The following is a 20,645-nucleotide window of genomic DNA, read 5'->3' on the forward strand; positions in this document are numbered from 1 at the left end:
GGTGCGTCCTAGCAGGGCAATGTCGTGGTCAGTGGGGTTAGAGACATCAAGCATGACAACTGGAAAAACACCTTTCTTAACTCTGACTAGTGTGTCAAAGAACTCAAGTTCATCTGGCCACTGCGGGTTCAGGTCTGGCTGGAAAAGCATTGTCATGCCGTCTTTGAAAGGCTGGGAAGCTACACGGCACTCAATCTGAATGCTACTGTGTTTTGGTACAGCAACCTTCTCTTTCTTGGTTTTCACTGCGTATTCATCTGTCTGTTCTGCGCTAACAGCCTGTATAAAAGCCCTCACCTTATTTCTTTTGAGGCTTGGGAAAGCTTTTTTCACTGTACTGTACCGTTTAGTCTTTTCGGTCATTGTCAGGATGTGCTCAATAACATTGAAACCTATGATGGGATGAGATAGGTGACAGCCTTTCATTACCAGCACTGGGATGATCAGTTCCTTCGTTTGGTCAGTTTCAGAGGCTAGCCGAAAAGTTGTTTCAATCCATCCCAGGTACGGCATTTCAGTCTCATTTGCTGCCGTCAATCTTAGATCATCAGGTGAGTCCAGAATTTCTGAAACATCCCTCAGCCTTGCGTTTGGGAGAGATTCCGCTTTCCATCGTTCATCAATGACCGAGACCTGAGAGCCTGTGTCCCATAGGGCTTGGAGGTGGTGGCGATTGAGGTGACACTCAACAAGGCACTGTCTACCGACTAGCGAGGTGACCTTATGGGGGTGGCAACCTTGAGCTAGGGATGGTAAAGAGTGGGCATTTTTCTTCTGTACAGGAAAGCTTTTCACACCTAGAGTAAATTTTTAGGTGAGTGCATTTTTCCTTATGTTTAGTCCAATGTTGGTTTTGACATCCTTTGGAACAGTACAGTGTCTTTTTACATGATGAACATTGTTTCAGGTTCTCAAATGAATCTTCTCTGGCACAATTTGCACATTTCTGGGACTTTTTGGTAGCTACGGTTAACACTTGTCCCTCAGCGGTAACCCTTCCCTGTTTAAAGGGGCCTCTTTTGATGGTCTGACTCCCCGGATTTTACATCCAGCTTGAAAATGTTCTCCACTTCCACATCGGAAGCAGTGTGTGCAGCGTGCATCTGTTCTGGCCTGCTGGCAGACAAAACACCTCCTTGGAGCTTGAGCAGAGCGGTTGGTATACAGGTTAGGTGCATATTGATACTGCGCAGGGTCAGGTGCTTGGGGCTGACTGTAGTTGCTGTAATACTGCTGCTGGGAAACAGGTGGCTGGGGGTCCCTATCTGGCCTCCTAACTGGAAGTGGGGCATGGGCATAAGGCGATGACTGAAACATAGGCTGCTGTAATGTCTCCTTAATCTGAGCAATCTCTGCACTGAGACCTTTTAGGGAAGCTACACCTGTCTTAAGTTCAGCTAACTCTGTTAACAGTTCTGCGGGTATCTTAGCTTTGGCTTTCTTCACAGGACACTTTGCAGATGGCGTATCTTCTAACTGAACTACACTTACAGTTGTAGCAGGCTGTGGGGCATTAAAACGCTTTTTGTTTCATCTTTCTATCTCATTAGCACAAGCAATGTTAAGCTTCTCTAGCAAAACCTCATCTGATGTTTCGCTATCAAGCAGGAGAGGCTGCATGTCTATCCTGATACTGTCACTCTGGAGACCTGTAAGGACTGTGTGTAAACACATGCGCTGGACTAGAGCAGGGTCATACTTAAGCCCTGATTCTGACTCCTGGGACGCAAATAGTACTTTCTGCCTCAAATCTAAGACGCGCATCAGGAAGCTTTGAGGAGTCTCCTTGCTATGCTGTGCTTCTGAAGCTAGCTGTTTGTAAAGCTCTGTTGCACTCTTCTCTTGGAAGAGGGAACGCAGGATGCATCTAAGTGTGGGAAGAGTTAGCTGGGGTTTACCTTCCAAGTAGCTGCGTAGCTGTGAGCCTGGAGAAATAGCCCTGATTACTGCGTCTACTATTTCTACCTCAGGATAGCCTCTGTTAAGTCCATTCTCAATCTGATGGGCAAGGCTGGAAAAAGTCAGTTTATCTTTCTGGCCCGGTTCACCTATCTGACCAGAAATGTTAAACTCTTTGCGCCAGTATGAGCCGGGCTGTGCACTGGGTGAGAGCTGCATGCTCCTCTGAAGATGGGCAGGGGGTTGTGGCTGGCGCAGAGAATCACTGGCTTTGTATGCAGTACTCTGCTCAGTTCCCACCCCTTGTTGTGGGGTTACAGTTCTCAGTCCCTCTATTCTGTGATGTGTTCTGGCTGTTTCAATATCATGGTCAGTTTGCCCTGTCTTGCTATCTATGCCACTGATCATCTCTGTCATTTTGTCTTTAAGTAGCAATAATTCCGACATGCCGCCATCTTCAAACTCTGCAACTTCCTCTCTTTCAAGGAACATCATAATGTGAGTCATCAATGATATGCGGGATTTGTCTTGAACATCTCTTCTCTGTTCGCCTGATATGTCAAGGAAATCACATACGTCTAGTAACTTGTCTTTAGTCAGGGTGTGCAATTCTCCTACTACCTCTTCCTGTAGTTCTTCCAAGGCTGTTGTCATGTTGACAGGACAGGAAGAACCTTTACTGTGCAGGAGTTGACTCTGAATTAGATGGTCCTTACTGTCTCTGATGGTCTCTCAACGGCCTCAGTTGACACGTACTTAACCACCAACTTCCAGCTCCCCTCGAACAGCAACACTTTCCTCACTGCAGCCTGCCTGGGTTGTTATGTAGGGATTTAGCTGGCTCGGAATTCAGCGACCAGGATGTGGAAGCCGGACATCTGAGCAGCAATCTCAGCGGTGCCTCCAAAATGTTACGCCCCTGAAAAAGGGGAGAAATAATCACGAGAGTGATGCAGTTATGTTTCCTCACTGAAAACTTTAGTATCATCCTTTTACAAAAATACCACATTTTACAGAACAACAGATCTACAGGAACCAGAGTTTTGTAGGGTACAAAGCTTATTCAAGTCACAACAGCATAAACTGTAATTCACTAAAACATATACAAATGTTTCAATATAACTGTCAAACACAAAGTAGATTTAGCTCAGTAACCCATAACTACATTCATCAACCATGTCAACAAAGTATTCGAAACACATTATACAAATAACCCCAAATATATTATTAACAGCGCACATGCTCATTCACAATTAACATAAAATGGCAGCTACTCTCAGTACGAAGCTATTCTTCGCTGCAACCAAGCAGGTTTCACTCACACACGCACCTATTACTCTCTTCAACTTAACTCTAACTTACTCAAGATGTTACTAACACATACCTTAAACTCTCTTGACATGTTAGCAAGTTATTACATTCAAATTAAATCGTTTTATATCAATAACGTACCTGAAAAATGGGAGAAATAATCACGAGAGTGATGCAGTTATGTTTCCTCACTGAAAACTTTAGTATAATGAGAAAAAAGACCGCGATTTCCCCAGAAAGTTGGGTGGAGACCAGAGCAATCGATCTCAGGCTCATAGATTAAGAGCATTTAGTAGATCACAGATTAACACTTTTACCCTTAAATTAGGCACCACAAAATAAAGTAGTCAATCTAACGTTTACACATTCCTCTTACAATATTTACCCTTTGTACACTTGACGGATTTTAACACAATTATGAATTTTATCAATCTCTATGAACTAGTACTGAATGCATGATCTTTTTAACCTTAGATATTTTAAGATCCTTACATACCATGAACTTACTAATACGTTTTAGTGTATAACAGGCTATGAATATGTCCTTTAACCTGTCACACTTACAGTATAGGATTAATAATTATAAGAAAACAAAGTTTAACCATTTTACAGTTTCATCTCCAATTAGTGTAGCGATAAAAACTGCCATATTATCGCATAATTTCCCCCCATTTTGCACTGATATTCCCAGTCAGGTTAGGTCACATGAAGGGGAAGGAACAGTTTATTACCCACATCACTTAACTTCCTGCCTAGCAACAAAGATGTCATGTTTAGAGAAAAGGAGGAGACTCCACCTAAAGTGGGGTATATATACTTGTGCTGGTGGGAACATGTCTTTGTCTTGCAGCTGTTTGACCCATTGGGTGAATAAACTTGGTATGAGCTTTTCTTAGTCGTCCGTGAGTTTTTACTTTGTTTATTTAGAATCTAATAGTTGGCGCTGTGAGCAGGGTTCACCATGATTTACAGTCAAACTACAGTGTCCGAATCAGTGAAACAGGAGCTGGCACCAAAAACAAGGCAGGCACAGTTCCTACACCTGTTACCACTCATTCTGACATCTTGGGGAGATGAGAATTGTAGGCTGAACAATAATAGAATACGGACCTAGAAAGCCTGAGCTTATTCAGAAGTCCCATTGTGTTACGACCAGTCGTAGATAAAGGGTCAGTCCCGAACAGGGTAGTCCCTGTGGAGGGTAAATCCCGAGAGGGTAAGTCCTGAACAGGGTGGTCCTGTGGAGGGTAAATCCCTCGTGTAGCGGTTTATCGGCCAGACCCGTAAGGAGGGTGAAAGCCCAGCCGCGGTTGCTGTGAGGCAGTAGAGTGTGTGTGGATGGATAAATTGTCAGGCTTGTGTACTAGTATAAAAGGTTGCGTATATGTTTTGGAGAAGAGCCTCATCCATGGTTAGAAAATTACAAAGATATTCAAACATTGTTTGAACATGATTTGAGTGTATTAGCAGAAGCGATAAAGAGAGAGGTTGGGTTATGCCCTATTGGGGCGGGGAACCATGACAGATTATGTGGAAATAGGAAGACAACTGTGGATCATTTTGGTAATGTGTGTTGTTAACAACAGTGATATTTGAGGCGTACCACTGGTATAAGACATTAGGTCACCCGTATTCTCCAGTAGTAAATTGGCAGAAGCTTCAGTATTGTTTCTAATACAAGGTATCAGGTCCAGTGACCAAATTATTAGGTACTGAAACCGTAACTATATCTCTGGGAAGTGGGATAACTATAAAAATATATATATATATATATATATATATATATATATATATATATATATATATATATATATATATATATATATATATATATTAAAATTGCCGAGTATTACAGCAGTGGGTGAAGAAATCTAAACTCTCTGGACACAGTCGAGAGAAGCGTCGGAATAATAACTATTGAAATGGCGGCCGGCGGCCCTGATTCTTCCTGTAAAGGGAGCTAGAGGAAGAAGAAAAGTTGAATAAAGTAATGGATGTGCTAAAAGTAGCGCACAAGAATTCTACCAATTCGGCTCGGATAGGGGAAAACTTCAGCAAACTGGATAAAATTGGTCAGCATTTCCGTGCTGACGGAAAATTCCAATCAAATAAAGAACTCAGAGATGCTGTTGTGGTCTGGCACAATGACATCAGTGAGAAATCGCAAACTCAATATACAAGCGTTTTGATGTCGGCGTTTATCAACAAAAGAGTATAACCAATTAAGCTGAAATTAAATAAATACAGAGTCATCTTGTCCAGGCGACTGACAAGTATGAGGCAACTAATAAAACAATTAGAAATAGCAGATGGGTGGGCTCATGAATTACATGAAAAGAACCAGGACCTCGTGAGGGCTCTGTAAAATAATCTAAATAAAGTCCAACAACTTAAGGCTGTCCTCCAGCAGAATCAGAGCACCTCTGGGGGGGTGGGGGTATATAATCCCGCCACTTCCCCACCATTCACCCCGGGATATCATGTTTCCCAGGCTAAACAGATAATTCCTCTCATATAGAGGAAAAAGAGCTTTACGGGTATAGAGAGGCAGCAGAGGCATGTATCACAATTCCAGACTAAAGCAGTTTCGTACTGAATCATAGATCCAAGGGATTTCGGGAAACCATAGAGAGGTGCGCCCGGTTAGTACTCATGCAGTTGCGATTAATTATTATCCCGGGCAGAAACTCACAGAGGGAGGGAATCCAATTCCTGCTGATGGCCAAGATATAACACGATTCCAAATTCAACACCAACCGCTGAGTATTGGTGAAATGCGCAGCATAATTAAAGATGCTAATGTTGTACGTTATGTGCCAATATTGCCGAGAGCAATATTGGCACATTAGTCGGAAACTATCGTACTCCCGCCTGGTCGTCCTCTTGTGAGGCATGTGACCCAGCGACTTCTCAGGAACAAATTTAAATATTTCTGACAGCTATTGGAAATATTTTGTTTAACAAATTAGTAAATGTACTCAGTGTCAAAATTAGGGGGTACGTGAGTACACTGATAGAATGTGTACGTCTGCTTTGATGGCAGGTTTGAAACCTGTTATCAAAATGGCTTTTGCGGGGATGGTTGACCAACATTTTCATTGGGATGAAATAGATGTACATTTTATTTTGTCTTATTCTGACATAGATTTATAGAATTGACGAAAGGGAGGAGGGGTCACGAGAAATTAGATTGCTGTTAATATTGTGAGTAATTGTTAGTTGAGTTTTGAAAGAAGCAACTCTTTCAAGCGACAGCATTGGGGTTAACAAACTTAAAATGACCTTTTAACATTTTTGTCATGGACATGAAGGGCATTATGGTGCGGTGGATAAGGAAAATCATGGAGAAAAGAGAGACCAGTCATATATGGGAGTAAATCGTTAGACTCAGTGGTGAGAGAAATGGCGCCGTGTCTAAGGGTAGTACATGCTGAATAAAGGGTACATAAACGTTGTGATGGATTAAAACAAACGACTAATGATTGAAGGGAGGACAGTGGACTTATCATTATCATGTTTTGTTTGTAATTCCAATATTTGGGTTGCTGATTAAGATGTAGCATAGTGAATACTAATGTAAAGTACACTGTCTCTTCCAGGAGAGGATGGAATGTCATTATCTCTCTCTTTTAAATGTTTCCAGAGGCTGTTGTCTTGGGAGAGCAGTTAGTGAAATTCTGCAGTTTTATAAAGTATAAAGGTATCCGGAGCCGGCCGTAAAGGGAGATCCTAGATAAGTAAGGCCTGGCCATTTGTGTCTTTTTGCCCTACATTTTACCACACACACCAACAGGCACACACAACTCACCGGTTATGAATAGTTGTTAGTGGTGTTAATACCGTGTTTCATTTATTGTGTGGGATCTTTTTTATTTGGTTATAAACTAGGAACGCTGAATGATGAAATGTGTTTAATGTTTTTAAATGGTTTCTGAAGAACAGGGAAAGAAAAGGGAAAGAAAATACTTAATAGTGTTGAATGACCTTTGTCCTGATTTTCTGGTGAGGCCTGATCAACCTCACTAGAAATGATAGAGACATTAGGTGATATTTAAGTATAATATGAATGAGGGACACCAGTTTCTAGTCTATTTTACCATTACCTTATGGGATACAATTATTTCCTTATGGAGTTATCAAGGGGTGTAATTCTAATTCTATTTGTTATTCTAATTTGTTTATTTTTTATTTAACAGGCAGTGTTGTTTTTGTTTTTTTATACGCATGAATCACGATGTGAGTCATATATCCAAAGGGGAAATTACCAGTTCCCTGTGGCCCTGGCCCTTTGGTAAATATGCAAATTGATTTTATTCAGTATGCATATAAAAGGAAAATATATGTTGATAATGGTTGACAGTTACTCCAAATGGATTGAGGTTTCCCCCACCTTGAGTGATATATGTGAATTGCTGTTGTTGTTTTAGTTGTTGTTTTTGTCTTTATTTCGATACAAATCTCACCAGATTGGCTCTGCTGTACTGTCGGAATTTCTCCCTAAGAGTTAGCGCTTTAACTCTCTGACCCTGTAACTCTGCGGTGAGGTTGCCAGTATGATAAGGGAGTATAAGCCAATTCGGAAAATGGTTTCAACAGTGTGTTGTTATGCTCTTGGACATTTGTCTTAGAGATTTTGGTATTAAGAACATTGGGAATGTAATAATTTGTCATACGGTGAATAGATGGTCTGGATTTACAGAATCAGAAATGTCTTAAACTGTTGTTTTGCTGTGTCCTCTCTCGAGTTATGGCGAAGGTGAACACAGATGGTGTCTTGATGCATGGAAGGGATAATTTGACCAATAACAGTGTGAACCTCAACCCCCCCCTAAACTGCTGAAGAAATAGCGTCAAAGGCGTTCACTACAACCTTGTCTTTCACCACTCCTATCTGAGACCTGAGTCCGAGCTAGCAACCTGTGTATGAGTGGTAGGAGCGCGGCATGAGTCCTGAGACCGTGCATGTGGGGTTAGCATGGAGAGAGATCACGTTCAAACTCCTCTCATGCTGCTGGTGCACTGGTGGGAAAATGGACCAGACAGAATGGACTCTTACAGAATGGTGGTGGCGGCTCAGGTGAGAGATTCGTGGACTCTGGAAAATCAGATTATTCCCCAGATATTGAAATCGGGACATTATCACGGGCATCAGTTGTAACAGGCATGGGTTACATACGTGCCGTTGGGAAGATGAACTGTAACGCTATCTGAAGAAGAACATGCAGATACGCCAGAAGATGAGTGCCGGGAAGAAGGGGGGGTGGTCAACTGTGATTTAGGGTTGCCCTAAGCTGTTTATTTGGGGTATCAGGTTGATTGTGGCGGTCTACACACTAGGAAATTCATGGTAATTTAGGTTAAAATGCATTGAGATACCGATCTGTCATTAACATGCCACTCGCTACAGTAAATCAGGGACAAACAGGGGCCGTAATGAGACAATATAATATCTGTAATATAAGTAGTACATATTGTTTATATATTTTCCCTGTTTGTAAAAGTACATTCTAAAAGTGTAAGTTGAGAGTCTCGAATTCGAGTGATAGACTCAACGTGAAGCACTAAGGACTGCCATTGTAAATTTGGTTTGGATAATGTATCAAGTGTTTCGTAAAGGAGATAAAGAGCACTACCCTAAGCTGTGAGGAGAGCACATTTTAGTCATTTAGCAGACACTCTTATCCAGAGCAACTTACAGTTAGTGAGTACATACTGATTTTTCATACTGGCCCCTCGTGGGAATCTAACCCACAACCCTGGCGTTGCAAGCGCCATGCTATAGCAACTGAGCTACAGGAGGGTGCACAAAGTAAGGGGGGAGGGTGCACTGCTCGAATCTATTGAGTCTAGGGAGGGTTTCCTCCCAGGAAACCTTATCTTCTCGTCTCCTACGAGAGGGAGGTTATTAGAGAACCCACTAGATGATAGCTTGGGCTAACCATGAGAGTAGGGTTTCGTTTTATCATGTAACAAGAATCCTAATGTTAAAGTGCATCAATACATATGGCTTGCTGGAGGATACACTATAATTAATTACGTACAAGACTCATAGTCTGTGTCTTGTTTTGACACCCGAGGATGAGGCTGAAGGAGACTAGCATTCCTTTGGCATAGAACGGATGGACGGTTCTTTCCCCAGTCTTATTCACTTCAAGGGTGGTGTGAAATTATTAAACATGTATTTTCTCTCTTCCGTGTTCAAGTCACTATGTTTTCTAGGTGTCGTGGAACATGAGAGTGATCATTGTTCCAGAGGAGGGATTGTTGGAAATTGACTAAATGACTTGAGTATGTTTTAGTAGTGACTAACGTGTTATGGGTTAGATGGAAGGATTATCATGGATTGGGAACACCTCTTGGAGCCTGTGGCCTGACAGGGGGAAGTCTGGGTGAAAGCATGAGGAGGTTTTTTAGGGCCTTCATTTGTGTGGAACCGAGCAGAAAAAGTATCCCGAAGGCATAGAGTCAGGCGAAGAGAGAGTGGGAATCGTCATGTTATCAAACTTTGGTTTTTCTTTGCATATATAATTATGCATAGCTTAACACATTATTAAGACTTCTTATGTTTTGTGTTTCTTTTTGCTTTTCAAGTCTTGTGCTATCACTCTCATAGGAACCAAAATGAGGAAATATAGAAAGTCAAAAGCTCCAGCTGAAATGTCATTCTCAGTTGTCCGACGAGAGATGGAAATAGGAGTGTACATAGTGTGATTATAGAACAGAGGCCATAAGTCTGAACTGCGAATGTTAATCATGTTTTATAAGTAATTTCCAAGTTTATATAATGTTGAACAGTATGGAGTTATTGTTCAAAAGGGGGGACTGATGGGTTCTGACTTCTAAACTGGAAATATGAATATCCTTATTCATGTTACAGAGGGAGAGAGGGGAATGCAGAACATTTACATTCTGTCAGATCATGTTATTGTTAGACATCAGGTAGCCTATGGATAGGAGAAGGGCCACAGTCTGGTTTCAGTTGTTGGGTTGTAATTTGAAATACTTGCTACACCAGAAGTTAATGGTTATATGTAGTAGGAATGTCGGGGCGGCAGGTAGCTTAGTCGTTAAGAGCGTTGTGCCAGTAACCGAAAGGTCGCTGGTTCTAATCCCCGAGCCGACTAGGTGAATAATCTGTTGATGTGCCCTTGAGCAAGGCACTTAACCCTAATTGCTCATGTAAGTCGCTCTGGATAAGAGTGTCTGCTAAATGACTAAAATGTAAATGAATGTATAAGGGTGGATTGGTGTGGGATGGGGGCCAAGGTCAGGTTAGGTCACATGAAGGGAATGAAAGGCATAGTTTATTACCCACATCACTTAACTTCCTGCCTAGCAACAAAGATGTAATGTGTAGAAAAAAGGAGGAGACCACCTAAAGTGGGGTATATATACTTGTGCTGGTGGGAACATGTCTTTGTCTTGCAGCTGTTTGACCCATTGGGTGAATAAACTTGGTATGAGCTTTTCTTAGTCGTCCGTGAGTTTTTACTTTGTTTATTTAGAATCTAATAGTTGGCGCTGTGAGCAGGGTTCACCATGATTTACAGTCAAACTACAGTGTCCGAATCAGTGAAACAGGAGCTGGCACCAAAAACAAGGCAGGCACAGTTCCTACACCTGTTGTGTATATAGGCAGCAGCCTCTAATGTGCTAGTGATTGCTGTTTAACAGTCTGATGGCCTTGAGATAGTACGTCCCTCTGAGTCCTGAAGAGCAGAGAAGAGCAGCCCCCACCAGTTCAGCTTTGACAAATAACATGTTACCTCATGTTTCAGCATGATAATGCACAGCCCCATGTCGCAAGGATCTGTACACAATTCTTGGAAGCTGAAAATGTCCCAGTTCTTCCATGGCCTGCATACTCACCAGACATGTCACCCATTGAGCACATATGGGATGCTCTGGATCTACGTGTACGACAGTTTGTTCCAGTTCCCGCCAATATCCATCAACTTCGCACAGGCATTGAAAAGGAGTTGGACAACATTCCACAACCCACAATCAACAGCCTGATCAACTCTATGTGAAGGAGATGTGTCGCGCTGCATGAGGTAAATGGTGGTCACACCAGATACTGACTGTTTTTCTGATCCACGCACCTACTTTTTTTTAAGGTATCTGTGACCAACAGATGCATACTGTATTCCCAGTCATGTGAAATCTTCCTAATGCATTTCTTTCAATTGACTGATTTGCTTATATGAACTGTAACTCTTTGAAATAGTTTCATTTTGCGTTTATATTTGTGTTCAGTGTAGTAGTCCAACCTCTCAAACTCTCAGTCAGCCCAGGGTAGATTCAACATCTCCAGAGACGACTCCAGCAGCAAGCTGTACCTACAGATGAACAGCCTGAAGAGTGAGGACACAGCAGTGTATTACTGTGCTAGAGAGTCATTGTGGTAAAACTAATGGAAGAAGCAATAAAAAAACACTTGCCCATTCAGCACAGACAACCTCATTTTAAAAAATGCTTTAATAGTAAAATGTTCACAAGCACCGCCATAAATCTGTGTTTAAAAGAATACGCACTGTGCACACACTGGTTGAAACAACTTTGAAATTACGATGAACCAACATGGAATAGACGTTGAATTGACGTCTGTGCCAGTGGAGTCTCCTCAGAGGAGAAAGGGAGGACGATCCTCCTCAGTGAATTTAATAAAAATTAAAATAGTGAAACATTAAAACAGTTATCCTTTTAAGATAAAACTATACTAAATATAGTCACATGTCACCAAATAATTGATTAAAACAGACTGTTTTGCAATGGTCTACACTAGTCTCAGCAACACTCGGGGTAGGGTAGCACCATGGTGTAGCCGGAGAACAGCTAGCTTCTGTCCTCCCCTGGGTACATTGACTTCAATACAAAGCCTATTTTTATTTTTACAAAATTCACTGAGGAGTATGGTCCTCCCCTTCCTCCTCTGAGGAGCCTCCACTGATGAAAACAATTTCCATTTGATTTGATGGTGAGATGGATAAAGAAATCAGACAATTGAATTAATTTTATAGACCTTGACAACAGTTGTATTAATTATATTATTTTCAGCCATTCACTTACATTTTAGCAGACACTCTTATCCAGAGCGACTAGTGTTAAGTGCCTTGCTCAAGGGCACATTAACAGACTTTTCACTTATTCAGCTCGGGGATTTGAACCAGCAACCTTTCGGTTATTGGACCAACACTCTTTTTGTTTTAGTTTTTACCCCGCTGCAACACAGCCTGGGATTGAACCCGGGTCTGCAACGCAGTGCCTTAGACCGCTGCGCCACTCGGGAGGCCGTGGTCCACCAGGCTACTCATCACACACAATTTTTTGGACAGACCATATTCATGGTTTGTGTTGGTAATAAATATAACACACTTTTTAAGAATTGCATTGAACAATGAGTCCTTCTCCAAAATAGCAAATTGCTCTATGTGGTTTCTCATTGCTGTCCTGGGCACCTCCCCCTAAATACTTTAGTATGTCTTGATTATAACTGCTTATAGGGGAGAGAGTTTAAGAATGTATTTTTATCAGGTGTGTCTATCAAAATGAGTGTTAGGCACACTAATTCAAAACTACCCAAGCATGACCTCTACCCCAGGATGCACCTGCACTCAGAGCATAGTAAGACCAATGTATCGTTGAAAAAGTGCTGTAACACATTTAAAAACAACACACAACAGTGATGTATTGCAGATGTCGGAGAAAATGACTTATCCACCAGGCACATACTGGTTACATCAACATTGTTTCAATTTAATTTGTCAATGTATTGTGATGTGGAATCTACATGGAAAATACATTGGAAGTTATCATTTCAACCACAGGATTATGTCATCATGGTAACCACATTTCAGTTTCAAATATGTTCAATTTGTACCTTTAAAACAAGGTCACTGATTTTCCCATTATATAATTATACAGTATATATCCTCTTTCACCTAGCCCCACTTCCTTTTTCTCCCTCTCCCTCCTCCTTATATAAACACCTCTCTGTATCTGAGAGTCCTAGTACGTCCCTCTGAGTCCTGCAGAGTAGAGCAGCTTCAACACAAACCATGTTCCCTGCATCTCTGCTGCTACTGTTGATAGCTGCATCCTGTGTGTCTATTTTTTAAAAAGGTTTATGGTGAATAAATTGACTAATTAAGTTTTAGATTGATTTCTTTCAACAGGTGTTCATGGTCAGACATTGACTGAGTCTGGACCAGTAGTTCAAAAGCCTGAAGAATCCTACCAACTGACCTGTATAGCCTCTGGGTTCACATTCAGTAGCTACTACATGGCTTGGATCAGACAGGATCCTGGGAAAGGACTAGAGTGGGTTGCTTATATAGGCACATCTAGTAGTCCCATCTCTTACTCCCAGTCAGTCCAGGGTAGATTCACTATCTCCAGAGATGACTCCATTAGTAAGCTGTACCTAAAGATGAACAGTCTAAAGAGTGAGGACACAGCAGTGTATTACTGTGCTAGAGAGTCACAGTGGTTAATCTAATGGGAGAAGCCATACAAAAACCACTTCCCCATTCAGCACAGACAACCTAATTTCTTTTTCATTTTTCATTTTTTTGAGGGAGGGGAGCTTAGCTTAATATTGCAGATAGATTTTGGGTTCAATCAATTTAATTGTTAGCATCATTTATAATCCCCCTTACTTAAAAAAAAAACATTCCAATAAATGTTTTAATAGCTAAATGTTCACAAGCACTGCCATACATTTGTTTTTACAAGAATAACTTGATTCATACAGAATAGTATTACCAGTAATAAGAAAACAATGTTTAACCATTCTAGAGTTTCATCTACCATAAGTGTAGTGTTAGAAACGGACACATTATCATATAATTTCCCCCCATTTGCACTGATATTCCCAGTCCTTTTATACATGATTATCTTCATTATGCAAATGTAATCTTACCTCTCTCTCTCCCTGTCCCTCTCCCTTATATAAACAAGCTCTATATGTCTGTCCTAGTACGTCCCTCTGAGTCCTGGAGAGTAGAGAAGAGCAGCTCCTACCAGTTCAGCTTCAACACAAACCATGTTCACTGCATCTCTGCTGCTGCTGCTGGCAGCTGTTGTCTGTGAGTGTCTGTATGGGGACAGTTTACAATTTTAGAATAAGGCTGTAACATAACAAAATGTGGAAAAAGGCAAGGGGTCTGAATACTTTCCGAATGCACTGTATGTACAGTATGTGCATATATTATGATATATTATGCATACATAATGCATCCAGTGATGTATCAGACACCTTCTTTATAGGATGGAGAGTATGCAAATAAACCCCCTCCCTCTGCTTTATCAATGCCCTGTTCTGACACAACTTTCATCACTGCAACCACCCTGTTTGTTAGTAACCAGACAGACACTGCCAGAGATCCAACAGAGAAACATGTTTCTTACACCCCTACTCCTCCTGGCATTCCTGCAATGTAAGTGGGGGGATTTTAGTCTCTTTGAATAGAGGACATCAAACATTGTGTTTGTCAGTTGATTTGCCAGTGTTTTAGTCAGTTGTTTTCCCATTGTGTTAGTCAGTTGTTTTGCTATTGTGTTAGTTGTTTTGCTATTGTGTTAGTCAGTTGTTTTGCCATTGTGTTAGTCAGTTGTTCTGCTATTGTGACATTGTTTTTGATGAATGCCTCTCATCTCTCTCTTCTCCCTGCTCTTATTCAGATATACACAGCATTAGTTTGACATCCTCCCATGCACAACTCAAACCTCCTGGACAGTCAGTGAAACTATCTTGCCAAGTCTTTGGCTATGCCCTGACAGACTATGGTACAGGTTGGATACGACATCAGCCAGGGAAAATACTGGAGTGGATTGGGATCATCTGGGGTAGTGGATCCATCAACTCTGGAGCCTCTTTTAAGAGCAGATTCACCATCTCCAGAGACAGTAGTAATGTACTGTACTTAGACATCACCAGTCTGCAGGCTGAGAACACAGCTGTTTATTATTGTGCAAAGACTAGAGGCACAGTGCAACAGCTCAATGGAAGACCTGTAGAAAAACAAAATGCTAACACACAGATTACTGTAAGAACAACAGAGTATGGTAGGATGACAGTTTTAAGAGTAAAATGTTCAAAAACACTATCAGTGAAATTCAATATTCAAAAAGACACAATAAATTGGGTGCAGATTTTTTTTCAGTTTAAAAGTTGCAGTGTTGTTTTCAAAACTATTTCCAAGATGGCGTACTAGTGCAGTCCTGTTTTTGTCGTGTGTCTGTAAATAGCCTGTAAATACCCTGTTTTTTTGTGTATTTTTCGTACATATTTTCCTATCAGACTTTTCATCCTTCTACAAAATATACTTTCCTGCAACCCGCCTCACTCAATGTGGAACGGATTATATTATTGACTTACCTTTTATCTAGAATCTCCAGTTGAAACTAGCTAGCCAGCTAACTAGCTACTTGCTATTAGCCACAGTTGCTATTTCACCCAGAACATTGGATTTTCTGCCGGAATAATTTAATCACTGGACATTAATCACCGGATCGCAACTAGCTAGCCGCAACCGAATGGATGTTGCTGTTTGGCTAATCACCACTGCCCCCGATTCAAGCACCAGTTAGCCTCGAGCTAGCCTAGAGTCAGGCTCATATCCCGGCTATCTACCTCTAGGTCTACCGGACGGGAGTAGCCAGCTAACTAGCTACTTGCTATCAGCTACCGTTAGCGGTTTTTCACCATTGTCCGTGGCCTGCACCACCTACCAGCCAGCTCTAGTCTGGACTATTATTCGGCCAGTCTGCACAGCGCGTTATCGACCCAGAACATATCAGTTTTTCCACCGGAATCACTGAATCACTGGACCTTTAACTCCGGATTCATCGCTACCAGCTAGCTGCTACAAAATGGACGTTGAGGTCTGGCTAATCATCCTGAGCTAGGCCCATCTCCCATCTCCCGGCTATCTACCTCTCTGTCAACCGGACGGGACCACCTAGTGTTGACACGGAGCCCCGCCGATCCAACACGACTGGTTTGCCGACGACATAGTCTGATGTGGTTTCAACAGGCTTCCCGTTGCGACGACCACGAAGATCCATCTGCCAGCCCCGGCCCGCTAGCACACGCAAACTACAACTGTGCTCCCTGCTAGCTGTGCTGAAGCACCAATTTGAACTGCTCTCGGACTCACATATTGCTGTTCACTGGACCTTATGATCACTCAGCTGCACAGCTGATGCCTGCTGGACTGTTCCTTTACACGGTACCCTGTCCTGTTTATTCTGTTTAGTCTTAGCCCAAACGTTATCGCTATTTCCAGTTGTGTCTTAGCTCTCTCTAATAACACCTGTGACTGCTTTATGCCTCTCTCCCATGTCAATTATGCCTTGCCTATTGCTGTTTGGGTTAGTTCTTATTATACAATTTAACTGTAGAACCCCTAGTCCCTCTCAAACTGCCTCATATAGTTCCTTTGTTCCACCCCCCATACACGCCGAGACCGGCTCAATCGATGCCTCCAATGACGCTATCTCTTTCATTGTTACCCAACGCTTAGGGTTACCTGAACTGTACTCATATCCTTCCATATCCTTTTCTGTACATAATGCCCTGAATCTTCTCTACAACGCCCGGAGAACTGCCCCCTTTATTCTATGTACCCAACGCACTAGAAGACCAGTTCTTAAAGCCTTTAGTCGTATCCTTATTCTAGTCCTCCTCTGTTCCTCTGGTGATGTAGAGGCTAACCCAGGCCCTGCAGCCCCCAGTATCACTCCTACTCCCCAGGAGCTATCATTTGTTGACTTCTGTAACCGTAAAAGTCTTGGTTTTCTGCACATAAATATCAGAAGCCTCCTTCCTAAGTTTGAGTTATTCACTGCGTTAGCACACTCCGCCAACCCTGATGTTCTAGCAGTGTCTGAATCCTGGCTTAGGAAGGCCACCAAAAATTCTGAAATTTCCATCCCCAACTATAACATTTTCCGTTTAGATAGAACTGCCAAAGGGGGTGGAGTTGCAATCTACTGTAGAGATAGCCTGCAGAGCTCCATCATACTATCCAGGTCTGTGCCCAAACAGTTTGAGCTTCTACTTCTAAAAATCCACCTTTCCAGAAATAAATCTCTCACTGTTGCCGCTTGCTACAGACCCCCCTCAGCCCCCAGCTGTGCCCTGGACACCATATGTGAATTGATTGCCCCCCATATATCCTCAGAGTTCGTACTGCTTGGTGACCTAAATTGGGATATGCTTAACACCCCGGCCATCCTACAATCTAAACTAGATGCCCTCAATCTCACACAAATTATCAACGAACCTACCAGGTACAACCCTAAATCCGTAAACATGGGTACCCTCATAGATATCATCCTGACTAACTTACCCTCTAAATACACCTCCGCTGTCTTCAACCAGGATCTCAGCGATCACTGCCTTATTGCCTGCGTCCGTAACGGGTCCGCGGTCAAACGACCACCCTCATAACTGTCAAACGCTCCCAAAAACACTTCAGCGAGCAGGCCTTCCTAATTGACCTGGCCCAGGTATCCTGGATGGATATAGATCTCATTCCGTCAGTAGAGGATGCCTGGTTGTTCTTTAAAAGTAATTTCCTCTCAATCTTAAATAGACATGCCCCATTCAAAAAATACAGAACTAAGAACAGATATAGCCCCTGGTTCTCCTCAGACTTGACTGCCCTTGACCAGCACAAAAACATCCTGTGGCGTACTGCATTAGCATCAAATAGCCCCCGCGATATGCAACTTTTCAGGGAAGTTAGGAACCAATATACACAAGCAGTTAGGAAAGCAAAGGCTAACTTTTTCAAACAGAAATTTGCATCCTGTAGCACTAACTCCAAAAAGTTTTGGGACACTGTAAAGTCCATCGAAAATAAGAGCACTTCCTCCCAGCTGCCCACTGCACTGAGGCTAGGAAACACCATCACCACCGATAAATCTACAATAATCGAGAATTTCAACAAGCATTTTGCTACGGCTGGCCATGCTTTCCACCTGGCTACCACTACCCCGGCCACCAGCTCTGCACCCTCCGCTGCAACTTGCCCATGCCCCCACCGCTTCTCCTTCACACAAATCCAGACAGCTGATGTTCTAAAAGAGCTGCAAAATCTGGACCCCTACAAATCATCTGGGCTAGACAATCTGGACCCTTTCTTTCTAAAACTAGCCGCCGAAATTGTCGCAACCCCTATTACTAGCCTGTTCAACCTCTCTTTCGTAACGTCTGAGATCCCCAGAGATTGGAAAGCTGCCGCGGTCATCCCCCTCTTCAAAGGGGGTGACACTCTAGATCCAAACTGTTACAGACCCATATCCATCCTGCCCTGCCTTTCAAAAGTTTTTGAAAGCCAAGTCAACAAACAGATCACCGACCATTTCGAATCCCACCGTACCTTCTCCGCTATGCAATCCGGTTTCCGAGCTGGTCATGGGTGCACTTCAGCCACGCTCAAGGTCCTAAACGATATTATATCCGCGATCGATAATAGACAGTACTGTGCAGCCGTTTTCATTGACCTGGCCAAGGCTTTCGACTCTGTCAACCACCGCATTCTTATTGGCAGACTAAATAGCCTTGGTTTCTCAAATGACTGCCTCGCCTGGTTCACCAACTACTTCTCAGATAGAGTTCAATTTGTCAAATCGGAGGGCCTGTTGTCTGGACCTATGGCAGTCTCTATGGGGGTGCCACAGGGTTCGATTCTTGGGCCGACTCTTTTCTCTGTGTATATCAATGACGTCGCTCTTGCTGCTGGTGACTCTCAGATCCACCTCTACGCAGACGACACCATTTTGTATAGATCTGGCCCTTCATTGGACACTGTGTTAACAAACCTCCAAACGAGCTTCAATTCCATACAACACTCCTTCAGTAGCCTCCAACTGCTCTTAAACACTAGTAAAACTAAATGCATGCTCTTCAACCGAACGCTGCTTGCACCCGCCCACCCGACTAGAATCACTACTCTCGACGGGTCTGACCTAGAGTATGTGGACAACTACAAATATCTAGGTGTCTGGTTAGACTGTAAACTCTCCTTCCAGACTCACATTAAGAATCTCCAATCCAAAGTTAAATCTAGAATCGGTTTCCTATTTCGCAACAAAGCCTCCTTCACTCATGCTGCCAAACATGCCCTCGTAAAACTGACTATCCTACCGATCCTTGACTTCGGCGATGTCATTTACAAAATAGCCTCCAACACTCTACTGAGCAAATTGGATGTAGTCTATCACAGTGCCATCCGTTTTGTCTCCAAAGCCCCATATAATACCCACCACTGTGACCTGTACGCTCTTGTAGGCTGGTCCTCACTACATATTCGTCGCCAAACCCACTGGCTCCAGGCCATCTATAAATCACTGCTAGGCAAATCCCCGCCTTATCTTAGCTCATTGGTCACCATAGCAACACCCACCCGTAGTCTGCGCTCCAGCGGGTATATCTCACTGGTCATCCCCAAAGCCAACACCTCCTTTGGCCGCAATTCCTTCCAGTTCTCTGCTGCCAATGACTGGAACAAATTGCAAAAATCTCTGAAGCTGGAGACACTTATCTCCCTCACTAACTTTAAGCATCAGTTGTCAGAGCACCTTACCGATCACTGCACCTGTACACAGCCCATCTGAAATTAGCCCGCCCAACTACCTCATCCCTATATTGTTATCTATTTTGCTCATTTGTACCCCAGTATCTCTATTTGCACATCATCTCTTGCACATCTATCATTCCAGTGTTAATACTAATTGTAATTATTTTGCACTATAGCCTATTTTATTGCCTACCTCCATAACTTGCTAAATTTGCACACTGTATATTATATGTATTTCTGTTGTATTTTTGACTTTGTTTTGTTTTACCCCATATGTAACTCTGTGTTTGTTTTTATCGCACTGCTATGCTTTATCTTGGCCAGGTCGCAGTTGTAAATGAGAACTTGTTCTCAACTGGTTTACCTGGTTAAATAAAGGTGAAATAAATAAAATAAAATAAATGGAACACTCTATGGTCATAAATTCAACACTCCATAGTTAATTTAACACTGATGAATACACGATTTGTTGTTGATAAGGGTAAAATATTACGATTGCTAAAAATAGTCCTATGGCTGTTTTTCTAAACATACTATAGTCCCATCCCATAAGTGAAGCGTCAAAAGTCAATATGGTTGACAGAGTGTTTTCTGAAATTCCTATCCCTATCATATTGTACCTGCCTTCTTATGCAAATTACACATAGCTTTCTAACTTTTTAAGTCTTTCATCTCACTCTCTCTGCCTTATTTAAAACAGTCTCTCTGTGTGAATCACATCTCTCTCTCTCTGAGTCCTGGAGAGTAAAGAAGGTAAACTCCCACCAGTTCAGCTTCAACACAAACCATGTTCCCTGATTCTCTGCTGTTGATGTTGGCAGCTATATCCTGTCTCTCAGGATTTGG

This window comes from Coregonus lavaretus (assembly GCF_964263955.1).
Source record: "Coregonus lavaretus genome assembly, chromosome: 28".
Lineage (NCBI taxonomy): Eukaryota > Metazoa > Chordata > Actinopteri > Salmoniformes > Salmonidae > Coregonus > Coregonus lavaretus.